Raw genomic sequence first — 21343 nt, forward strand, 5'->3', positions numbered from 1 at the left:
TTTTTGATAAGCAGTGAAGGATTGGAAATACATATTTCAATCACAGAGCTGAAGCTCTTTGGAAGTGAAGGAGAAAGGTGTATATGCATTTTTAAACTGAGAAGTGTTTCTTAAAAACATGAATTTTCATAAGTCACTCACCTCAGAGTTTAAAACTTCACCTTTCTTTGTGCTATGGTTAAATGGAGGGAAAATGCACCAAGTCTCAGCAAATGTCAAATCCAGCTTTAAAATATTGGGATTTAAAGGAGGCATAATACCAATAAGTCTAAAACTATTAGGGCTTCCTAGTGAGAATATACAGGACTGTTTTATGTAGTTTTTGACAGAGAACTTAAATTAGCCCTGCAACATGGATGGTGTAACTTTTCCTGCTGCCTGGGAAAGAAATGCTGTCAAGCTCTAAGTTGCGGTGATGGCACTTAGTTTGTATGACTCTAATAAAAGGGCAGAGTGTATGCATGTTTCTCCGATTTTAGGCTTTTTTTTTTCTCTTGGTCAGAACTTTGAAGTCTTTTTAAAGCTTTGTTCTCTTCCTCTTTTCCAGGCTAATAAAAAGAATTATTATTACTACCACATTTGTGTCTCTTGGATTTTATTTTGGCTAATGCAAGCCTTTTTACAACATGATCTTGGACAAAGGAGCAATTAGAATTAAGGAGCCTTATCCAACAATTGCACCACTTATTGCAATTATAATAGTAACTTAGTAAGTTGATGACTTACTGAGTTACCCGAATGATACATTTTTATTTCGCTTTTAAAGTTAGCAAAAAAAGCTTAATGCTGGAGTTTTGTAATGAGCCCGTGGTAACCAGATTTGTAGTCTGAAGTCTTCGTCTGCCACACTGTTAGCCATCAAAGGAGCCCTGTCCTACCCAGCTTTCTATTTTCACAACAGGATATCTGGTTTCTTTTATGAGGATACAGCTATGTTAATTTGGTTTAGTGGTTTGTTGGAGGTAAGCATGCTCTTCACAGCACAAACACCAAAATCCCCTTAAAGCAGTTCCTCGTTAATAGCTGGGGCCTGATTGGCAGTTTTGCATTGTAAAGTGTGATTTGGTTGGATAAATATGTTTAGTCTAGTAAGCACTTTAGTGATTGAGTGTCTGTTAATGGATAAAGGTGGATTATGGCAAAACCTCTACAGGCTGTCATTGAGCACTTAGAGTTGTGAGATGTCACGGGGGGGAACGGAAAACAAACCCGCGCTGGGGAAAAATTCACCAGCTAGGACATATTTTGAATATTTGGTGCTGTTTTGGTATTTAGGTTTAAAATCATATTTCACTCGAAAGCAGAGCAGACTGTGCAGCTCGTGGCCATCTCCTTCGCCCTTAAAGCAGGAATTTGGGCACGTTCAGAGGGATGTTTCTCAGCACATGGCAGTCGAAAAGCCACCAGGTACTTGGAGGGGAAGTGCAGAGTAGCCCTAACTTTTCTTAGGAATGCATTGAAAATCTTTTAATGCAGGGTAAAGTCCAACACAATTTTGTGCGGATTCTGGAATCAGCTGGCTTCCCTGCTGTTGTGTAAAGCTACCTTATTTTTTTAATATTACCTTCTCCAAAACAAACATTTTTGTTTGCAAAACCACCCTTTCTCCTTCTCCTTCTCCTAAACAAGGAGATGAAGATCTTTCTTTCTCTTACTTTTAAGAAGGGTAACGTGATCCTCCCCATAAACCAACAACAAATGTCACTTTTTTTCCTCTGCTCAGGTGTACACCGCTTTCTTTATGAGGTGCTAAATATCAGCTTACTTGGGGACTTGAAATGGCCTTGAGGCCAAGTGGCAGATATTCAGGCCCATACGTAGAAACTCACTGCTTTTGGGTGAATTTTAGTACCTGTGTGTCCCTCCTGATGGCCATGGTACAATGATGTGCTAAATTTGTATATCATACTATGGAACTACGTCATGTGTTAGCAGGTGAAGTCCACTCCCAGGGTATTTTGACATATGTCTAAAATGCTTAGACAAATCGAGCTTCCATGTAAGAATTTTTGAAGCTTTTAAGCTAAAAACATCTTTGGATTCTTTTCTTTTTTCTTTTTTTTTTTCTTTTTTGGGGGGGTGGGCGGGTAGGGGGAAGTTTGTTTTCAAGGAAAACCCTGGAACTCTTCCCTCTCTTCTCTTTTATTCTTTTCTTATCAAAGACGTATCAGGCTGACCCGTGCCTTACAGTTGATAGTTACCATATGTCTGCCCACAAAATTTTCAAAAACTCTAGTGAAATTTTTAGAGAGGAAAACTTCCTCCCACTTAGTTTTTAGGAAACTTCTTGCAGCTTCACTGTAAAACTACGTGGTTTATGTACTTTTTTTCTTCTGGTTAAAACTACCTGCCCAGGAGCCTTACCTTTTGGACAAATACAGATTAACGGGGGGCTGCTGGCTTCTCCAGTAGTTGTGGTCTTTACAGTGTAGGTGTTCCTCTAAAGGATATATTAAGTCTCGAATGTATTTAATGGGCTTGAAATGAACCTAATAATTGAGTAGGTTCCTTCTATTAAGTTACCCTAAAGAACAGGCTAGATGGTCATAAAAGTTATTTCTGGCCCAATGGTATCTTGGAGACGAAATTCTTCACTAGGATCCACAAAACTATTCCCATATTGCAGTAATTTAACTGAGAGAAAAACAGATTTGTAGATTCAAGCTTTTTCTGTGCTTCTTATCACAGCTCCTCTTGCTTGAACAAGAGAATAAATCAGCGTCCTAATGATGAGTTTCATATAACATATTTGCTTCAAATTACAGAAATTTTGTGCTTAGATGTCAATTGTTAACAATAAGATATAAAAAGAGAAGGAATTCATTATAAATATATAAAGATATTATTTATTAGATATGCTGCTTTTGATTTAGATACTGCCTATAGCCCATTTACAAAAAATACGTACTACCTGGCATGCTGGATCACTGGAAAATGAGAAAGAAATACAGCTGAGGAAATTAAGACAGAAACATTTATCTACTTTTCCAAGCATCAAATGTGTTGCTGTGCCTTCATATAAAAAGTCATCTCTACTCCAAAGAACTAAAAGCAATGCAGGGCTTATGATAGGTTTGATTATTTAAGCAGCTCTGTGGAATACTGTTCCTTGTTCTAAAATACACTACCTTAACTAAAATATCTACTTTTAGAGAATTCTTCACCAATTTTACAAGTCAATTAAAAGCTAAAACGAAATTGTCGAAATTCTTTGGAGAAGGGCTGACATTTGAAAAAAAAAAAAGGTTGAGGAAACACCTGATTGACTGAGGAAAAAAACAGAACATTTGGAGAACCTGGGAAAGAGGAAGATAAACTAAATTACTGAAGTAAGATTTGGGATGGATGAGGAGAAGCAAACCAGGGAAAGGACCAACAGTGTGAAAACCCTATTGGCAGTCGGACAGGAGTAATTATTAATAAAACAGACCATTTTTGAGAGAGAATAAATAGCAGACAGGCAGATCAGTGACTGGAAAGGAGTAGAACAGAAAAAATATGGAGGGAGGAAGCAAAGATATCAAGGGAATATGAAGTAAATAATCTAATCTTGAAATTATGAACAAATTATGGACGTGAAAACTTCAGGCAGATGGGGCAAGAATGAATCAAGGATTATTTAAAGGATAAAGGAAAGATGCAGAAGGTGAAGAAAAAAGAAAACCACCTGAAGGGAAAAAAATACAAGCAAAAGATGCAGTGAGACAGCAGGAAGACAAGCTGAGTAAAGATGCTCTGTGAGAGGAAGCAAACATTGAGAAAGTATTGATACTAAAGACAATGAAATATTCTGCGGAAAATCCTGTAGATTTACTGTAGGCTTCATATAATGGAGCTTGGAAGTAGAGGCCAAATTTAACTTTTGGGAGCTTTAATTCTGTGCCACGAACAAGCAATTTACTTCAGAAGTATATTTAAGAGGACAAAAATCAGAAATATTGGCCATGTTATGAATGTTTTGTAATATTATTACTCTAATGAGAAATACGCATGTGGTCCATGAAGCCAGGAATTTGGGGGTGAGTATCTTAAAATGATGCCAGTGGCTTTAAGACTAATGTAAGTCTTTTTCTAGGAGTTAAACATAGCTGCAGACATTCCAGCAACCTTGGACTTCCCTTGCTGGTGTTTCCAATTTTACTGTTGCACCTTTAATTTTTTGCAAAAGTCATAATTTTGACATTTTAAAGTGCTTTTCTCTCCCAGGCTGCTGCATAGGGCTTTCACGTTCAAGACGGAATAAAAAAAGCAGGCTGGCTAAACGGGGGAAACAGTAAAAATTGCACGTAGGAACGTGCTTTGGGTGCTCGAACTAATCAAACCGGAGAAAACAGGCATTAAAGGGTGGGTAAGGAAGTCATTTTAAGTGCTGTAATTTGAAGTAGTAACATACCTAAAGAGGAGGTGAAATTTTTTGGGCATAAATGATTCCTTAATCTTGAATAAACACATACACACATACAAAATACACATATATGGGGGGTTCTTGGTTGGGGTAGCGGGTTTTGGGGGTTGTTTCCCTGTTCTTGCTCCAATGGCTCCATCCAGAACTGAAATCCAATGAAATACGGGCAGTTCTTGCAGCCCTTTTCCGCAAATACCCGGCAGGCATCCAAACACTTTCAAGCAATAAATAAGACCTCACAAACAAAAGCAAATTAAACCTTCCACTCCTATTCATAAAAATCTATGTACTTGGCTTTATTTAACCAATCAGCCGCCTGTTTGTGAGGCGTGAAAATAACTTGGTGGTCCCCGTCCAATTCCAACTGGCCAGCTGTTTGGACCGTAAAACTCCCCGCCATAATTGGCTTTAGCTGGCATCCTCGTCAGCAAAATAGCCGGGTTTTGTAGGGGCACAGAGACTGAACAGCCTTTCCCATCGCCTGGAGCTGGTTCTTCTGGACTAAGCATGTGGGTGGCCTGTGATAGTGGTAGAATTAGAAATAAAAAAAAAAAAACCCACCTAACTTTATACTCTGAAATTTTTTTGTATTGTATCTTTTTTTTTTTTTTAGAGATCAGGACAGAATTCTGCTCCCGAGTTTCTCATAAATGTGAAATTTAAAAAATGTAATGCATCCTAATGTTGAAAGGTGTTTTGGAAACCATGAAATAAATTGTCCTTTGGCTGCCAATCGCAAAAATAGCTTAAAAAGACCAGAATTTCATTCAATGTGTAAAGCAATAGTTTTTTTTTTTCCTTAAAAATAAAAATTAAAAAGAAATTTAGAACCAGACTGATTTTTATATTAGTGGAAAGGTGAGTGCCACACTTGCCACCTGGTTAAACCCAGAACCTTCAAATTTGTCCTCTGCTGGGGTAAGTAGATCACAGAATTGCTCTAAAACTCTTGAAAACATTTGGATGAACGGTGAAGTGACCCCAAAAATTTTTATAAAATCTGCCCTCATGCCTCACCCAGACTGAGAAATTGTTCAGATGTATCGTGCCCCTGAATAAACCTCAGTATCTGCCCCCTCCCTGGCTGGCAGGGCCATCACCCACCAGGTACCTAAGAAATCTAAATTGATATGAACCCACACAGAAACTGCCTTATAAAATGCCTGAGACAGTCCCATGCACCGTGAAACGGGAAACTCAAAATGTATAAATTGTTACAAAAATAGAACCAAATTCCCTAATTGACACCAAGACTTTGGCTTAAAGACCTCAGCACCAAATATAATGTGCGACTTGTCCAAAACAGCAAAGATTTACGCTCACTCTGCACCCATGGAAATGCCTGGGCAGGGTGCAGGGCAGGGGAAATCTTGGAATTGTTACTCCAGTGTTCATTCTTGAAAATCTGCTGACTTTTTTGCTTTCCCAGTGGCCACTTTTTACAGAAGCGCCTGCCTTACTGGCCCTTTATATTCTGCCATGTGTGCGAGCCCTTGACAACCCGAGGGGAAAAATGTAGGTTTCACAACATGCTGCGGAAAAAAAAGATATGTGGGGGGTTTTTTATGGTTTTTTTTTAAAAAAAAAAAAAAAAAAACCACAACAAACCCGCTGTTAATTCAGACAGGCACATGCTTCACGTAGCTCCCCGGGTCTATCTGAAGAGCGCGGTAGGAAAACAAAGCTGGGTGAAGAGGAAGCAGCTGCGGGGGCGATACCGAGCCCCGTCCCATAAACAAAGAGCACCAACACATCTCCCAGAGCACGAATAGGAGATTTTCGCTGACTTTATCACAGGGAGGGGGGGAAGATAAAGGCGTTACCAAGAGTGGAACAGCTTGTTGCTCAAGAGGTGGCTGGGCCAGATAAAGGAATGGCAAAGTGGCACATGAAGATGGGTGCCCATCCTGACAGCTTCCTCTGGGCTCCCTCCAGCATCATAGCCAACCCAATTCGGCTGGAACAAGTGGATGAAAAATGAACTATGAGCCTCTTTTTTTCTCTTTTTTTTTTTCCCCAAACATGAAGAGCTAACAGCTGCTTCCATCTGGGAACTGTGAAAAAGCGCCTTCCAGCTGTACGATAATAAACAGCTAAAAAACTCCGCGCAACCTCCCTCTCCATTTACATTCTTTCCCAATCTTTTTGCCTCATTAAACCGTAATCTTCCTGCTAATTATATTTCATCAATCTATTGTTTATGGAACTGCAGATTAGATGGCAAACATATTGAAACAAAAAATAAACTTATAATTAGTTGTCTTCTCCCTCGCCCCTCCTCCCTTTGTATTAGCAAGTGCATCATTATCAGGCCCCAGGGATTTGGTGAGGCAATCGGTTTACATGGTGCACTTTTGGCAGCAAAGAATAAAAAAAAAAAAAAAAACACATTTGTAGCTGCATAATATGATTTACCAGCTCTAGGGCTCCAGGGTCTACACTTCCATAAATACAAGTGACAAATTATCAATAAATCATTCCCTGGTCTACCATATTGCATAATGTTTATTGAAACCCAGTTCTAATAAATATAAAAGTCACCTTTTTTATCCAAAGCGTAAGAAACAAAGATGACAGCGATTACAAACAGAAATGAAAAATGAGAAATAAGCTCCTTCACAAGCAAAGAACCCTTTTTTTTCCCCCCTGGCATCCTTAGCGCTTCGATGTTGTTGGCCCCTAAAAACCGCCTTGGAACACATACGACCTTCAAATGGTGATTTTTATTCTTTGATTATGATAAACAGGGTTGTTCTGGGTTGGTTTGTTATACTATGCATATAATTCTCACATCTGGTTCCCGATCCCTGAAGAAATCAGCCCGTTGCGTTGTCAGGACATTGATCAGAAGCAACATGCGAATTGATGAAGTTCTTCCAAAAAAGCTCCATTGTGGATGAACGCAAAAGACTGAGACCTGTGCTCTCAGACCACGTGGGTTTGGGTCACTGCAAGGAGTTATTTGAAAAGGGAAACAAAAGGAATGACAGAATATTTGCAGTTTAATTAATGTTTTCATGCTTCATCTCTGCATATTGAAAACCACAGCTCTGAAGGGTTAGACTTTGAGGGGGGGGGGGGGTTCACTCCACTTAGTGACCACAAAAACTAGACAAAATATTGCTCTAAGATGTAAAAACCCTTATTGAAAACTATTTCAGGAAAATTACTCATGAAAAATTTAGACTTTATTACACTTCCCCTCCACATAAATAAAAAATAACATTATACATTTGTATTTCTTGAAACCAATTTTGGAGATCTCTCACCTGTTACAGGTGCTGATTAAAACATGGGATTATCTTTTCCCACCATTTTCAAGCAGGTCAGCATCTGGAAGTCATTTACCCAATTTTGTATTCTATAAGCCAAACATCAGATACCCAGGTTAAGCTTAACGAACATCTTCTCTTTAGAAAGATTACATTTTCCACTGATTTTCTGATCTTTTTTTTCTTTTTTTCCGCAAGAAGTCAGAACTATCTTTATATCACAAAAAAAATCTCTGCTAAAATACTTCATTCATCTTACTTAAATTTTTGTTAGGTATATCCTGCTCTGTAGGGCACGTAATCTACGCATTCAGTGACATGTTTTTGCTGATACTAAACATATTCTGTTTAATTCAAAGGACCATGCCTATTTAGGACAGAAAAGTTTTTTCCCTTGTAACATCAGTAGGAATTTTGTTTGCCAGAGCACTGTAGGACTGGACCCAGGAGTTTTCGTTCCAGATTAGACTGTGTTTATTGTGCAGGGTTTCTCTCATCATGTGATTTTTATCGGTGCCCTTCCATGTCGTGTTGTGAGGACACCATAAACCGGTTCAGTAGCTTGGCTGTGTTTGTGGAGTACCAGCGAGTGAATACCTCTTTCTCAGAAGAAGTTCTGGAGGAAATGGTTCATTTCCTGTAGGTTTAAGTCCCCAACTCTTTGGAATAATTGTGTGGAATTCACAGAATCACAGAATCACAGGGGCTGGAAGGGACCTCTGGAGATCATCTAGACCAACCCCCTGCCCGAGCATGTTGTACAGGAACGCATCCAGGTGAGTTTGAATGTCTCCAGAGAAGGAGACTCCAGACCCTCTCTGAGCAGCCTGTTCCAGTGCTCTGCCACCCTCACAGGAAAGAAGTTCCTCCTCATGTTGAGATGGAATTTCCCATGTTCCAGTTTGTGCCCGTTGCCCCTTATCCTGTCCCTGGGCACCACTGAGAAGAGTCTGGCCCCATCCCCTTGCCACCTGCACTTTAGGTATTGCTCAGCATCGACGAGGTCCCCTCTCAGTCTGCTCTTCTCCAGGCTGCAGCGCCCCAGGTCCCTCAGCCTTTCCTCAGCAGAGAGATGCTCCAGTCCCTCATCATCCTCGCTCCAGAAGTTCCCGGTCCTTCTTGAACTGGGGAGCCCAGAACTGGTCCCAGTGCTCCAGATGGGGCCTCACCAGGGCAGAGCAGAGGGGGAGCATGACCTCCCTCGACCTGCTGGCCACTGTTCACTCTGTTTCCCTACAGAAGAGTTTGCACATCAGAACCTAGAAAAATTTGACAAAAAGCAATGCTCCTGGCACTTGTAAAGCATTAAACAAAACTTTGTTTTAGAAATGGTTCCTCTTCTGGCACTAGGTCAGAGCGACCAATGCCACGTTGGCAGCCTTCAGCAGGGGATCCATGGCCAATGGGGGTGCTCATTGCCTGGGCCACTGGTAGCTGCCAGGACAGCAAAACCGACCTAAAAACCCTCATCACCAAACTGTGTGGGATCTAATGAGCTCAGCCCCTCTCCTCTGCCCTCTTCCTCTGGGGATGGTGATGGGTCCAAGGGCTTGGCGTCCCCCAGCAGCTGCAGAGCAGTCAGAGGCTGGAGACCTGATGCCACCTCAGCATCTCCCACTTGGTGGTGAGGGAGGAAGGGGAAGGAACTGAGATCACGGGACCAACAGACCACTTCCATTTGCTGAAACAGGATGTAATGAGAGATCTGAGAAATCTGGACTTCAACATGCAGTCAAAATATAAACTGATGTGTGTGCCCTGACGTAAGGAATGACATCTGTGAGAGGGTCTGAGCAATCTGCATGAGGATATCAGAAGACTAACAGATGATTTCCATAGGTTTGGATGCCAGAGCTATTGCTCAACACTCAGATATTTCTGATTTCACATGATATACCCTAATGAGGTCATAGCCTGGAACCAGGGGTAAAAAAAAAACAATATAAAACTCCAGTTTGATCATAATTCCAAATAAATCTGGCCAAAAGCTAGTATTTCCACAGGGAGAATTCGACCTGGTTGATCTGCTGTAAGAATATTGCAAGAGCTTGACATAGGTATTCTGCATCTGCCTTTCAAGGAAAGCTCTGAAAACATTGTTAAAAAACTAAAAGAAAAAAAAAAAGCAATAAATCTACCCATAAGATGGATAAGTGAAGGAACCCATAAAATGCCTGGACAGTGCGGAGTTCTGCAGGTGATGAAATGATTGTGATGAATAAATAATGTTTATTTTCTTTCATGGATATCGCAGTTACATTTTCCTGAAAATTTTCTCTTTTGTTATAAGAAAAATTGAGCAATCTGCATTTATCTTTTTCATTGCAAAGGCAAAATAAGACCTCAGAGAGAATTACCAAAGTCTTTACATGCTTAATTATGAATTGAAGACAGCTCAGGCCTGGCAAAGATCTACCCTGACCTCCGTATTAATTTATATTGATTATTGGCCCCTTGCAATATTTCACTGGATCCTTTTCTTTTGATTTTTCTTTTTTTTTTCATTGATTGCACTACATTTAGTCCAGAAAGTTCCCCGTTTATTGTAGCAGTGTCTTTATCTGGTGTTTTCCTCCAGTGATCTTGGTGCTTTTATGGACGTCACCCAGTTAATTATAACATGGTGCTCTCTTCCTGATCAGCTGTGCATTAGTTTTAACTAGCTACATGTTGATGCTAAGAGTTGAATTGCTAATTTCAGAATGAAAAAAAGCAAAAGCTGTCAAAAAAGATCCCTGAAGACAACATAACAAATAATTTAGCCTCATCTTACAGTCTAAAGCCACTTAAAACTTAGGGTTTGGGTCTTGCTACCTGACTGCTGGCTGGCGGCCCATAAAAACAGACAATGCTTGTTCTTGAACTTCAGTAACTCATCGAGGAGCTACGTGCCATTATTGCATTTCTGACAATTACTTTCCTTGGTTGCACGCTGAAATCTCCTTCTCCTGTCAGAGCCGGCGGCAGGGTGTTGTTTATCATCTGGCTGATCTGGCTGATATGACACATCTATTTTAACTCTGGCTATATGTGTATCGATATCAAGTGCTAGAAGCAGCCAAGAAACAATTAGGGACCCTACAGAGTAAGCACCCCAGTCCCATTAACCTCGGAGGAAGCCATTTGTGTCTGAACTGAACGAGAGACATTGGCCCTGAATTTATCAGGCAGCTGGAGCGTATTTTTATCTTATTTCTGTGGTCTCTGTAGACATAACACAGCAATCTGCATGGGCTCACGCAAGTCTGGCCAGAAATGAGCATGTTGCTCTCTACAAATAATATTTTTCCCCATTTTTCTGGCTTTTAAAGTGTTTTGCAAAGACAGTGTTAAACTGATATAAGCCAAAAAAAGGCTGGAAAGTTAGTAGTAGCCCAGTGGCTGTGCAAGCAGGGCAGGCCGATCTTGCACACCGGGTTGCCCAGACACGACACCCAGGACAGCAGGAACCTGCACATCTGCATAAAAGCCCATGGGCTCATCCACCACCCATTGACATCACTAATAAGCTTTGATGAGGGGCAGGGCTATTTGCTGATGCAAGAAAGAGAGATGCAAGAGAGAGTTCAAACTGGTATAGGAACAATAACATCAGTGAGTCCTGTCCCTGCAAGAAGCCACATGAAAGCCAGCGGTCACAATATTGCGTAATGAATATTTAGCACCATGTGATTCATAGAATCTTAGAATTGTCCAGGTTGGAAGGGACCTCTCAGATCATCGAGTCCAACCATCAACCCAACACTGTCAAACCCACCGCTAACCCACGTCCCTCAGCACCACGTCTCCTGGCTTTTAAACACCTCCAGGGATGGTGACTCCACCACTGCCCTGGGCAGCCTCTTCCAAGGCTTGACAACCCTTTGGGTGAAGAACTTTTTCCTCAAATGTAGCGTATGATCTTGTGCTTGAATGCAACATGTGAAAAAAAAATCATGTGCCCCACTTCAACGGTTGGACGGGAGATTCTCCTCTTTGTCACGCTTTGTAAAAGTCCTAAATATTGCCACTCTGGTGCTAAAGGCGAAAGCTCATAGGAATGACTGTGGTGGTGGTGTCCCCCTTGCACTGGGGATGGCACCCAGAGGGGAGGGGGGTGTGAGAAAGGGACTGCAAACGGCTCTCAGGGGGGTGCCCACTCCCAGCCCTAAGGCTGAGGTAGGCAGCAGAAAAGCTTTGGCAGATGGACATTTTTTGCTGGCTTTTTTTTTTTCTTTTCAGATTAAATTCTTTCCTTTATTCATGTGCAGAATTTTTATTGGCCTCTTGTCTCCAGGATAAGACTTAATATATCATTGTGTGCATTTGGTCTCAATAACAGTTAGTGAATATTTTCTTCTCTTAACACGTTCTTCATAAATTGCTGCAATTTTCTGTCGTAATTATTTAGTTAACTGTCTCCTTAAGAACACTAATCGTTAGCCCATCTTATATGCTTCTCTGGAGAAGTAAATAGATGCATATAAAAAGAAATATTTTTATGAGTGACTAGGCCATTGCAGTTTTGTTAGAAAACATGTTTTTAATCAAATCTCCCTTGAAAATAGAGGTTTCATCCATGAGGGAAATATTTCAGAAAACTCAAGTGCTTGTTGTTAATTCCCAAGATATTTAACTCGATTTTTCCTGTGTCCACATAGCCCCATTTTCAAGAAAATAAGATGCTTTTCAGCACACTTTATTCCTTACTTCTTCCTTATTTTATGAAATGATCCACTTAAACATTTTTGTTAGATTCATTTTATTTTTCTTCCTCCTTATCCTACTGTAGCCTCTGCATTGAATACAGCTTGTGACAGAATAAAACCCGCATTCTTTTTTAAGCAAAACAAAAATATGCTGTAACTCCTGTTTAAACCGCTCCAGACAAGTGGTTTTACACTGCTATATGCTAAGATTTCGGGAGCGCTACTGAAATAATTATTATCCTCCAATAATTCTGTTTTCACAGAGCTCTTGAAAATACAGGATTTAAATCTATGACCAAAAAGTTGCATCGTAAAAAACTGAATCGTGTCAGGAAAATGAAGTGCATGTATTCACTTAAATTGTGGCAGATGCAAGGCAGTCCTATTCCTGTTAGTCCTACGATGTCTACTCTTCTTTGAAAATAATTCCATATCACCTGCAAAGCATCACACCTGCACTTGGCCACCTTCCTGTCCGTTTTTACCAATGCAGGGACCCACACACACCCCTGAGGGAGAACATTCCGAACCCTCCTCCTGGGAAAAACTGCCCACTTATTCCTCCCCTTTGTTCCCTGTCATTTAAGCAGTTCTCACTCAGTTGTCACTACGTGACAAGCCCTTCCCGCTGACTCCGTGAGGGCCCGGCTTCTGTAGGAACATCTGGCAAAGTCCAGCCCCGCCACACCGCCTGTATTTACCCTTGTTCACATGGTAAATCTTCCTTCCAAAGAACCTTTATGGGGTTTGCAGGCTGTGCCCACATCTGCGAAACGTACAGATTCTTCCCCAAAGCATCATGTCCATGTACCATATTCTAATGTGCTCCCCATCAGTTTATCCAGGCTTAGGTAAAGAGAGCCTAGAAATAAAGTTCTGGATTAGTAGCTGAAGGGATATCAAAGATTTGTGTCATATTCCCTTAAAATCAAAGCCAAGGTAAGTGATAGTTAACACATCCCGATTACCAGCACAGAAGTTTCCCAGCTGAGTACCTTTGGTACTCCTGGAAATACCATTTAGGCCCTGAAAAAATATTTTCCCCCTTAATTTATCACTACAGAGCAAATCTCTTCTACTCGTGTTTCAGGTGGAAGTAGTTCCTCAGCCTCTTCTCCAGCAAAGCACGATCTGAGCATAGGGTCTCTTCGGTAATGAATACCAGTGCAAGGAATTCACGTCGCTGTTCGCAGTGATCTGGATTTTCCTTGACAGGTCCTTTTATATCAAGATCATCCAACATTCCCGACTTCTCTTTTTTCTTTTGATTCACTGGAAGGAGTTTTTATTATTAACATTTATTCTTTCAGCCAGTTGCTCAACAATTTTTGGCCTGTCTAGATGTGGTTTTAGATTTAAGTCTCTGGTTTTACTTTGAAGACACTGTAGGCCAATAATTGCACATGAAGATTTTGAAATTAAACATATACCATATCAAAAGGATGGGTTTCTGTATCATTTAAGCATAAATTAATCCTATTAAAAAATGGTGGTAGGAAGTGTTAAGGGAAGGATTTTTGCTTTTCTAGTAAATCTCTCAAAAGTGTTGGAAATTATAGAAGAAAAAAAAAAAAGATATATGTTCTTACAGGGGTGGAACAACTCTTTTATGAAGGCAGGTTGTGAGAGTTGGGGGTGTTCAGCCTGGAGAAGAGAAGGCTCTGGGGAGAACTTAGAGCCCTTTCCAGTCCCTAAAGGAGCTCCAGGAAAGCTGGGGAGGGACTCTGGATCAGGGAGGGGAGCCATAGGACGAGGGGGAAGGATTTGACACTGAAAGAGGGGAGATTGAGCTGAGATCTGGGGAAGAACTTCTTTGGTGTGAGGGTGGTGAGAGCCTGGCCCAGGTTGCCCAGAGAAGCTGTGGCTGCCCCATCCCTGGAGGGGTTCAAGGCCAGGTTGGAGGGGGCTTGGAGCAACCTGGTCTGGTGGGAGGTGTCCCTGCCATCAACAAGTATGTCTAAATTTTTTTATTTCTTTTATTTTATATAAATTAGATTTGTTTCTAAATCCCTTTTGTTTTGGGGTGTTTTCATTTGCAAAAGTATTTTTTATGTGACATCTTCTAACAGTTCTCCATTGTGTTGAAGCGACAGGCATTTTACGTTAAAAATGAGCGTCTAATTTGTTGTTTGTATCAGGATTTGCAAATACTTCATAGAATCATGGAATCATAGAATGGTTAGAGTTGGAAGGGACCTTAAAGATCATCTGGTTCCAATCCCCCTGCCCTGGGCAGGGACACCTCCCACTAGAGCAAGTTCTCAAAGCCCCATCCAGCCTGGCCTTAAACACTTCCAGGTATGGGGCATCCACAGCTTCCCTGGGCAACCTGTTCCAGTGCTTCACCACCCTCACAGTAAAGAATTTCTTTCTGATATCTAATCTAAATCTCCCCTCTTCCAGTTTAAAACTGTTACCCCTTGTCCTGTCACTACACTTCCTGACAAAGAGTCCCTCTCCGACTCTCCCGTAGGCTCCCTTCAGATATTGGAAGGCTGCTATGAGGTCTCCCCAGAGCCTTCTCTTCTCCAGGCTGAACAACCCCAGCTCTCTCAGTCTGTCTTCATAGGGGAGGTGCTCCATCATTCTGATCATCTTCGTGGCCCTCTGCTGGACCCGTTCCAACAGGTCCATGTCCTTCCTGTGTTGAGGACTCCAAAGCTGGACATAGTATTCCAGGCGGGGTCTCACGATGCAGAGTAGAGGGGTAGAATCACCTCCCGCAACCTGCTGGCCACAATTCTCTTCATGCAGCCCAGGATGCAGTTGGCTTTCTGGGCTGCCAGTGTGCACTGCCGGCTCATGTTGAGCTTCTCATCCACCAACACCCCAAGTCCTTCTCCTCAGGTCTGCTCTCCAGCCATTCTCTACCCAACCTGTATTTGTGCCTGGGATTGCCACGTCCCAGGTGCAGGACCCTGCACTTGGCTTGGCTGAACTTCATGCAATTTGCACAAGCCCATCTCTCAAGCCCATCCAGGTCCCTCTGGATGGCATCCCTTCCCTCCAGCATGTCTACTGTGCCACCAAGCTTGGTGTCGTCAGCAAACTTGCTGAGGGTGTACTCTATCCCACTGTCCGTGTCTCCAACAAAGATGTTGAACAGCACTGGTCCCAGTACCAACCCCTGAGGAACACCATTTGTCACTGGCCGGCACTTGGACATTGAGCCGTTGACCATAACCCTTTCAGTGCAGCCATCCAGCCAGTTCCTTATCCACCAAGTGATTCGTCCATTGAATCCATGACTTTCCAATTCTGAGACCAGGATGTCATGCAGGACAGTGTCAAACACTTTGCATAAGTCCAGGTAGATGACGTCTGTTGCTCTGCCCTTGTCCACCAAGCCTGTGGCAGTATCATAAAAGGCCACCAAATTTGTCAGGCATGATTTGCCCTTGGTGAAGCCATGTTAGCTGTCTCCAATCACCTCCTTATTCAGAAGAACCTGACAGAACTAACTGCTTGCACAGACGTTTGAGCTTTGGCTGGTGGCAGGGGTGGTTGAGGGAAGCATGGAGCAGAAATTTAGGCTATTTGGAAAGAAAAAGGAGGTGTTCCTTTGCGTACATAGAGAGCGAGCTGTGGAAAAACAAGGCAGAATCCTGAATTTTCAACAGCATTGTGTCCAAGCTCAGCCTTAATTAAAACCAACATTATCTTGAACGTATTACTTCAGTGTTGGGTGCATTTTGCTTTTTAATCCCCTTACTACCACTCATGACAACAAGACCAGTCCACCTCAGTTTTCCAAATTAAATGATGATAATAATATTTAATAACCACCAGATATTTAGTGAATTAAATGCATTTCCTGAGCTTTTCTGAGCTGCAGCAAATGAAGAATGGTTTTGCAACTAGAGGCAGGAGGGCCAAAGCAGCATATTTTAAACCTCTTAGAGGTTTATATGTGATTATCACCCCTTTCCCAGTCCTCCAACTTTTATGGATGGAGATGATATTCTACAGAACATTAACCACTGATAATTTACAGGTGTAAATATAAGCATGTTAAACCTAACATTAAAAAAAAAAAGGTACATAGTGTAGAAATATGAAGTCTGCGGTAAGATTTGGAGGTAGAGCTCAGCTTCTCTAGGGGATGCTGGAACCAAGGAGACAGATGCAGGAGATGTTCCTGACCTCGGTCAACATCTGCCGTAGCATCACACAGCAACACCTCAAGAACAGCCACTCTGCCAGGAGACTGTCAGAATAAGATTCCCTTTCATCTCAATTTAGTTACTTTCTCAGAAATTCTCGCAGGCGAATCACCCTCCTTCAGTCCCGGTGTCCAGAAGAGAATGTTAATGGCTGGGTGCTGTCGCAAGACCTAATGATTTTATCATGACTCAGAGTACTTGTTGCTCGTTGGAAGGCATCGGCTCCTGAAATTATATGGAAAGAGCAAATCTCAGCTTTTTCTTCAATCTCCGGAAACAAAACCAACAACAATAAAAAACTCGGCATGTTTTTTTTTTTTCTCCTAACACTTTCTCCCACTGAAAACCTAAATATGCAATTCTTAAAGTTTCCAAAATCTGAAGGGAAATAACACTTCCTACTTGTAAAATGTGTTGCTTTCTAAAACTTGCAATTAGGGAGATGAGGAGAGAGGCTGAATCACAAGTCTTCAATAACTGGGGCTGGCAACATCATGTACAGTTTCATCTTTTATTCGTTGAAATTCATCACAAATATTCTCCCAGTTTTTAACGGTGGGAGACTGGCCAGAGAGAGACCCCCTTTCCTTTCTTTTGCCAGGGCAGAAGCAGCCCGAGCAGAACAACTCCTTCGAGGTCTGATTTGCTAAAATCACGGGCTTGGTTCTGACATCAACCAAAGGAATCCCTCAATACCAGCTCTTTCTCTCCCATGTATTTTTTATCATTTTACCAAATGTTTAGCTTGCTTTTATTTCCCCCCAGGCTGGAGGTTTACTTCCCTTGACATGTTTTATCAACCTCTCCGGTTCCTTTGTATTTTTTCTGGCTTTACTTTTGGCAAGATCTTTCAATGCAACATCCTCAGTATATCTATTTAATATGATCTTTATTCCGTTCTACAAACCACTAAGATGTTAACTAAAAGCAGCTCTTACACTGATCCTTCCACTGGCTTGGGCAGTGAGATATTTTGCCATTTGTCATTATCCTCTTTTCTAATCTCTGTGGCCCCATTTACATAAAAGGTTGAATTATGTTTTCAAATTATGGTTCATGAGACTTTACTAAGAACTTGAGCTAAGACAATGTGTGTAAAACTACTGTGTCCCATTCTTTCATTAATTTTGAAATTCTCCTAAAGAGCATTAAAATGCATTGGCAACATTTATTTTTATTCACCTAATCCTGCATAATCCACGCAGCTGAGGAATAATTTCTTTGTTTTTTAATTTCTTTTTGTTTTGCTTTGGTTTGGGTTTTTTCCCCATTTCAACTTAAAACTTAAAAAAGTATTAACAATCTTCATACCACATTAGGATGAGTATTTTATCCGGTTTGATGGCTGAGGAGAGATTCAGTGAATTGCTTGAGGATAAATGCCAAAGCTGTGATGAAAGGAGAGCAGGACTCAGAGGCCCTGTCATCGCTATTGTAATACACTAGTACTGCTAGGGCCAAATTCACTATTTCTGTCCTTGTTTTTTTCCATGTTTTTTCACTGTTTAATTATTTAAATTGGAGCTGAGATCAGTTGCCAGATTTTGTCTCCTCTGCTGATCAACCAACCTAGCTTTTGTCTATTTTTATATTGATAATCTGTACCCTTTGATATTATCCTTTTTCTTTGCCCTGAGAAATATCTATTCATCCACATTATTTTTTCTAGGTATTTGAGCACACCCACAATTAGTCCAAAACAGTATTTTTAAAGTTTTAGATGAGATACACAAACCTGTAATTGAAAACTTCAACCATTGATGATTTAGGAGAAAATTTTTGTCTCAGACCAGTTTTCTATGGTTTTGATCTTTTTGCATGCATCAGTAAGTTTTTGCAGCTAAAATTGGTTATGTCGTTGAAGATACATTAATTTCAGTGAGAATGCATTACTTCTGAACTCAGGTCATGTGTAGCAAGACATGACACGTGAAGAAGGAAGGAATGCCGGGATTTCCACTCACCATTTGATTGCAAAGTTCTGCATGTCCAACTACCCAATCACAAACAAACAAACAAAAAAAAAAAAGTCTTTCTTTCTGAGATGAATACACTTGTAAAACCAGCATTGTGTGCCTGACACATCAAGTTCAGTCAATATTGGAAGGAGTCATTTGTAGAAAACCTGCTTTATTAACACTAGTAGTGATTTTGTCTACCTATTGTTCTAATGCTTTTTTTTGTTTAAATTATTGGGAATTTTTACAACTTCCAAAGATGTGGAATGATTTCAACCAACTGTAATGATTGCCCTTGGCTATCTCCAGCTATTGATTGAGCGTATTCATCTTGCTCAAGAGCTCTGTCTATCAATAAACCCTTCAAGCGCCAATTTGGACAAATATCCTGACAGTAAGTACTTTGGAATATCCTGAAAAGTCAAGAAAAAGCCCCGTGTTATGGTAAAACTGGTAGTGGCGTAAATAGTTCTCACGGTACACACTCTCAGCATTGATTTTCTGCCACACACCATTATTTTGCTGTGATTTTACTTGAAAAACTGACCATAGTGACTCAGAATGAGCCTCTGAGTAGATGGCCTTGGATTTACCCTGGGGACTCCTAGCCCTCTATCATATCTTTATTTTCTGATGCAACAACCCTTTGTTCTCTCTGATCCCACTTGCTGGTACCCATATCTCCACAGCAGGGCAATAAAATGCAGCATTTCCAAATGTGCACTTTTTCACTAATGGACCGCTGTAGAAGCTAACGGTCATTTAATTTTCAGTAAATTCAGTGTCATATCTCGGTTTATTTCAAGTTTTGATGTACACCTGAGCCTGGATTTAAATAAGCCTAGCGTTTAAACCGCTTGTCAGTCCTTCTTTTCTGTACACGTGTGTGGGTTTACGTAAAAGATGCTATATGGGAAAAAAGCTCTTGCATACTCATAGCAAGAGGTGATCTCAAGATATAGGCCTCTTTAGGAAATCATTTTATGTGGAATAATTAGGATAGATTAGTAAGAAATGCTTTCATCTTAGTTTTTTGCCTATGTTGCATTTTAAAATAATTAAGAACCCAGATTGTTTCTGTTTTTCACCTTCGTTTACTGGCACCCAGCAAAGAGGCCCTACACTTTGATTTTAATCACGGCCAGACAGTCCAAGACCTTGGTCTTAAAGGCAAGCGGGGCAACGAGCAGGAACCCCGCTGGGTAATTTCAAAGCAATGTACTTCACGCTGCTAAACCCTACAGTAGGATTCCTGTTCTGCCCATGGCTCCAGCAGCAGACGACTTCCAATTTGCACCTCTTGCATAAATCCACATTACGCCAGTGGGTTGGGGAGAAAACCACAAGCTGCCCGGTTCAGCGGTCAGAGGTCTGTTAACAGATCCTTAACTATGATCTATTGTGCAGGAAAGTCTGGAATTATGGATGCAGAGTTTCCCCTTTATAGAGCTCTCACTTGGGCTAGGCGGGTTTTCTCGAGATAATTATAAGTGTTTATTTTGGCTTTTAACAAGTTTAATCACATTATTTAGCGTGTTCTGATTTTGTCACTGAGGCAACTGTTACTCTCACACACAAGTTTTGCTTAATTGGCAGTGGGAGGAGAAAACGGAGTTTAAAGCAACTAATTGCACTAGACCTCACAGATGCCAAGATGCAGCTCTTTTAATTAAAACTTTTTACAAGATAGTTTACAAATGTAAAAGCGCTATCTCTCCTGAGTACCTAATGCAGCATCCTGCTTGCAGTTTTGCTCCCCTTTTAAGCAGCTAAATATTCTGGAAGTTCAACTAAAGGACACCTGCAAAAAAGTATTTCAAAGCACGGAAGACGGAGGTTGGGAATATAAAAGTACAGAGCTCAGTAAGGCACTTCACTTACTTATCTGAATTCCAATTTATAAATAACCTTGGCTGCCTGTAGAGGATAATTCAGTCTGTTAATTTCGGGCCACCGTTTGAGTATCATGCTGTGCCAAATTACATTTGATGGCTTTATAATGGCATGGCTACAATATACTGAGATCCATAAAGGTATCCTCCAGTGGGAATTCCAAACCAGGTCCCCAGTGGGAGCAAGGACATTCATATCTAGCAGTCCTTTCCACTGCACCTCAGGTACGTGTTACAGTCCCGTGTTGCACAAAAAAAAATACATTTTGCATCATAATTTAAAGTGCTTACAGTTCCTACTTTAAATGTGTTTGTGATTTCTAACTAATGCTTGAAATTATTATTTTTTTTTGAAATCACAGAGTGTGCCTCTTGAACGTGCTCCATCCCACTTTAAATCTCTGAAGTACGGCACTACAACCCTCTATCAAAAGCGACTGAACAAGCAGCACTTGATGGACGATAATGGTTTCCCCGTTAAAGGGAGTGTTATTTCTCGCTCTTTGGCACCAAATCACCCAGGTATGGTGCAGGGAGGCAAATGCTCCCATCAGGATATTGTCTGGCAAAGGACTGCTTTGGTCGTGGTGGCATTTTCCAGGGAGCGAGACATCTTCCCTCCCCCACCTTCTCCAGCGACCCAACAGCGTTGGATGCCTTCAGGAAGGTTAAGCTCCGTGCTCCAGGGTCATGGGACCGGGCTGGAGCCGGAGGGTCTGTTTCTTTTCTACGTGTGTTGAGCGATGTTGTTCCCCGGGTGTGAACATAACTCTCTAACCTTCGCAAGCCAGCCCCAGGAAAAGACCTTGCTCTTCTAAGTCCGGGTTTGCCGCTGAGCCCTGCCAGAAATTCACAAACCTTCCCAAAAGGAAAGAAAAACCTTCTCAAAATTCAAAAATCTTTCCAGTTGATGTATAGTACCCAAAAAGAATACTTATTTTAAACACTGAATTGTATTTTAGACT

Source organism: Numenius arquata, chromosome 10, assembly GCF_964106895.1.
Source record: "Numenius arquata chromosome 10, bNumArq3.hap1.1, whole genome shotgun sequence".
NCBI classification, from domain to species: Eukaryota; Metazoa; Chordata; class Aves; order Charadriiformes; family Scolopacidae; genus Numenius; species Numenius arquata.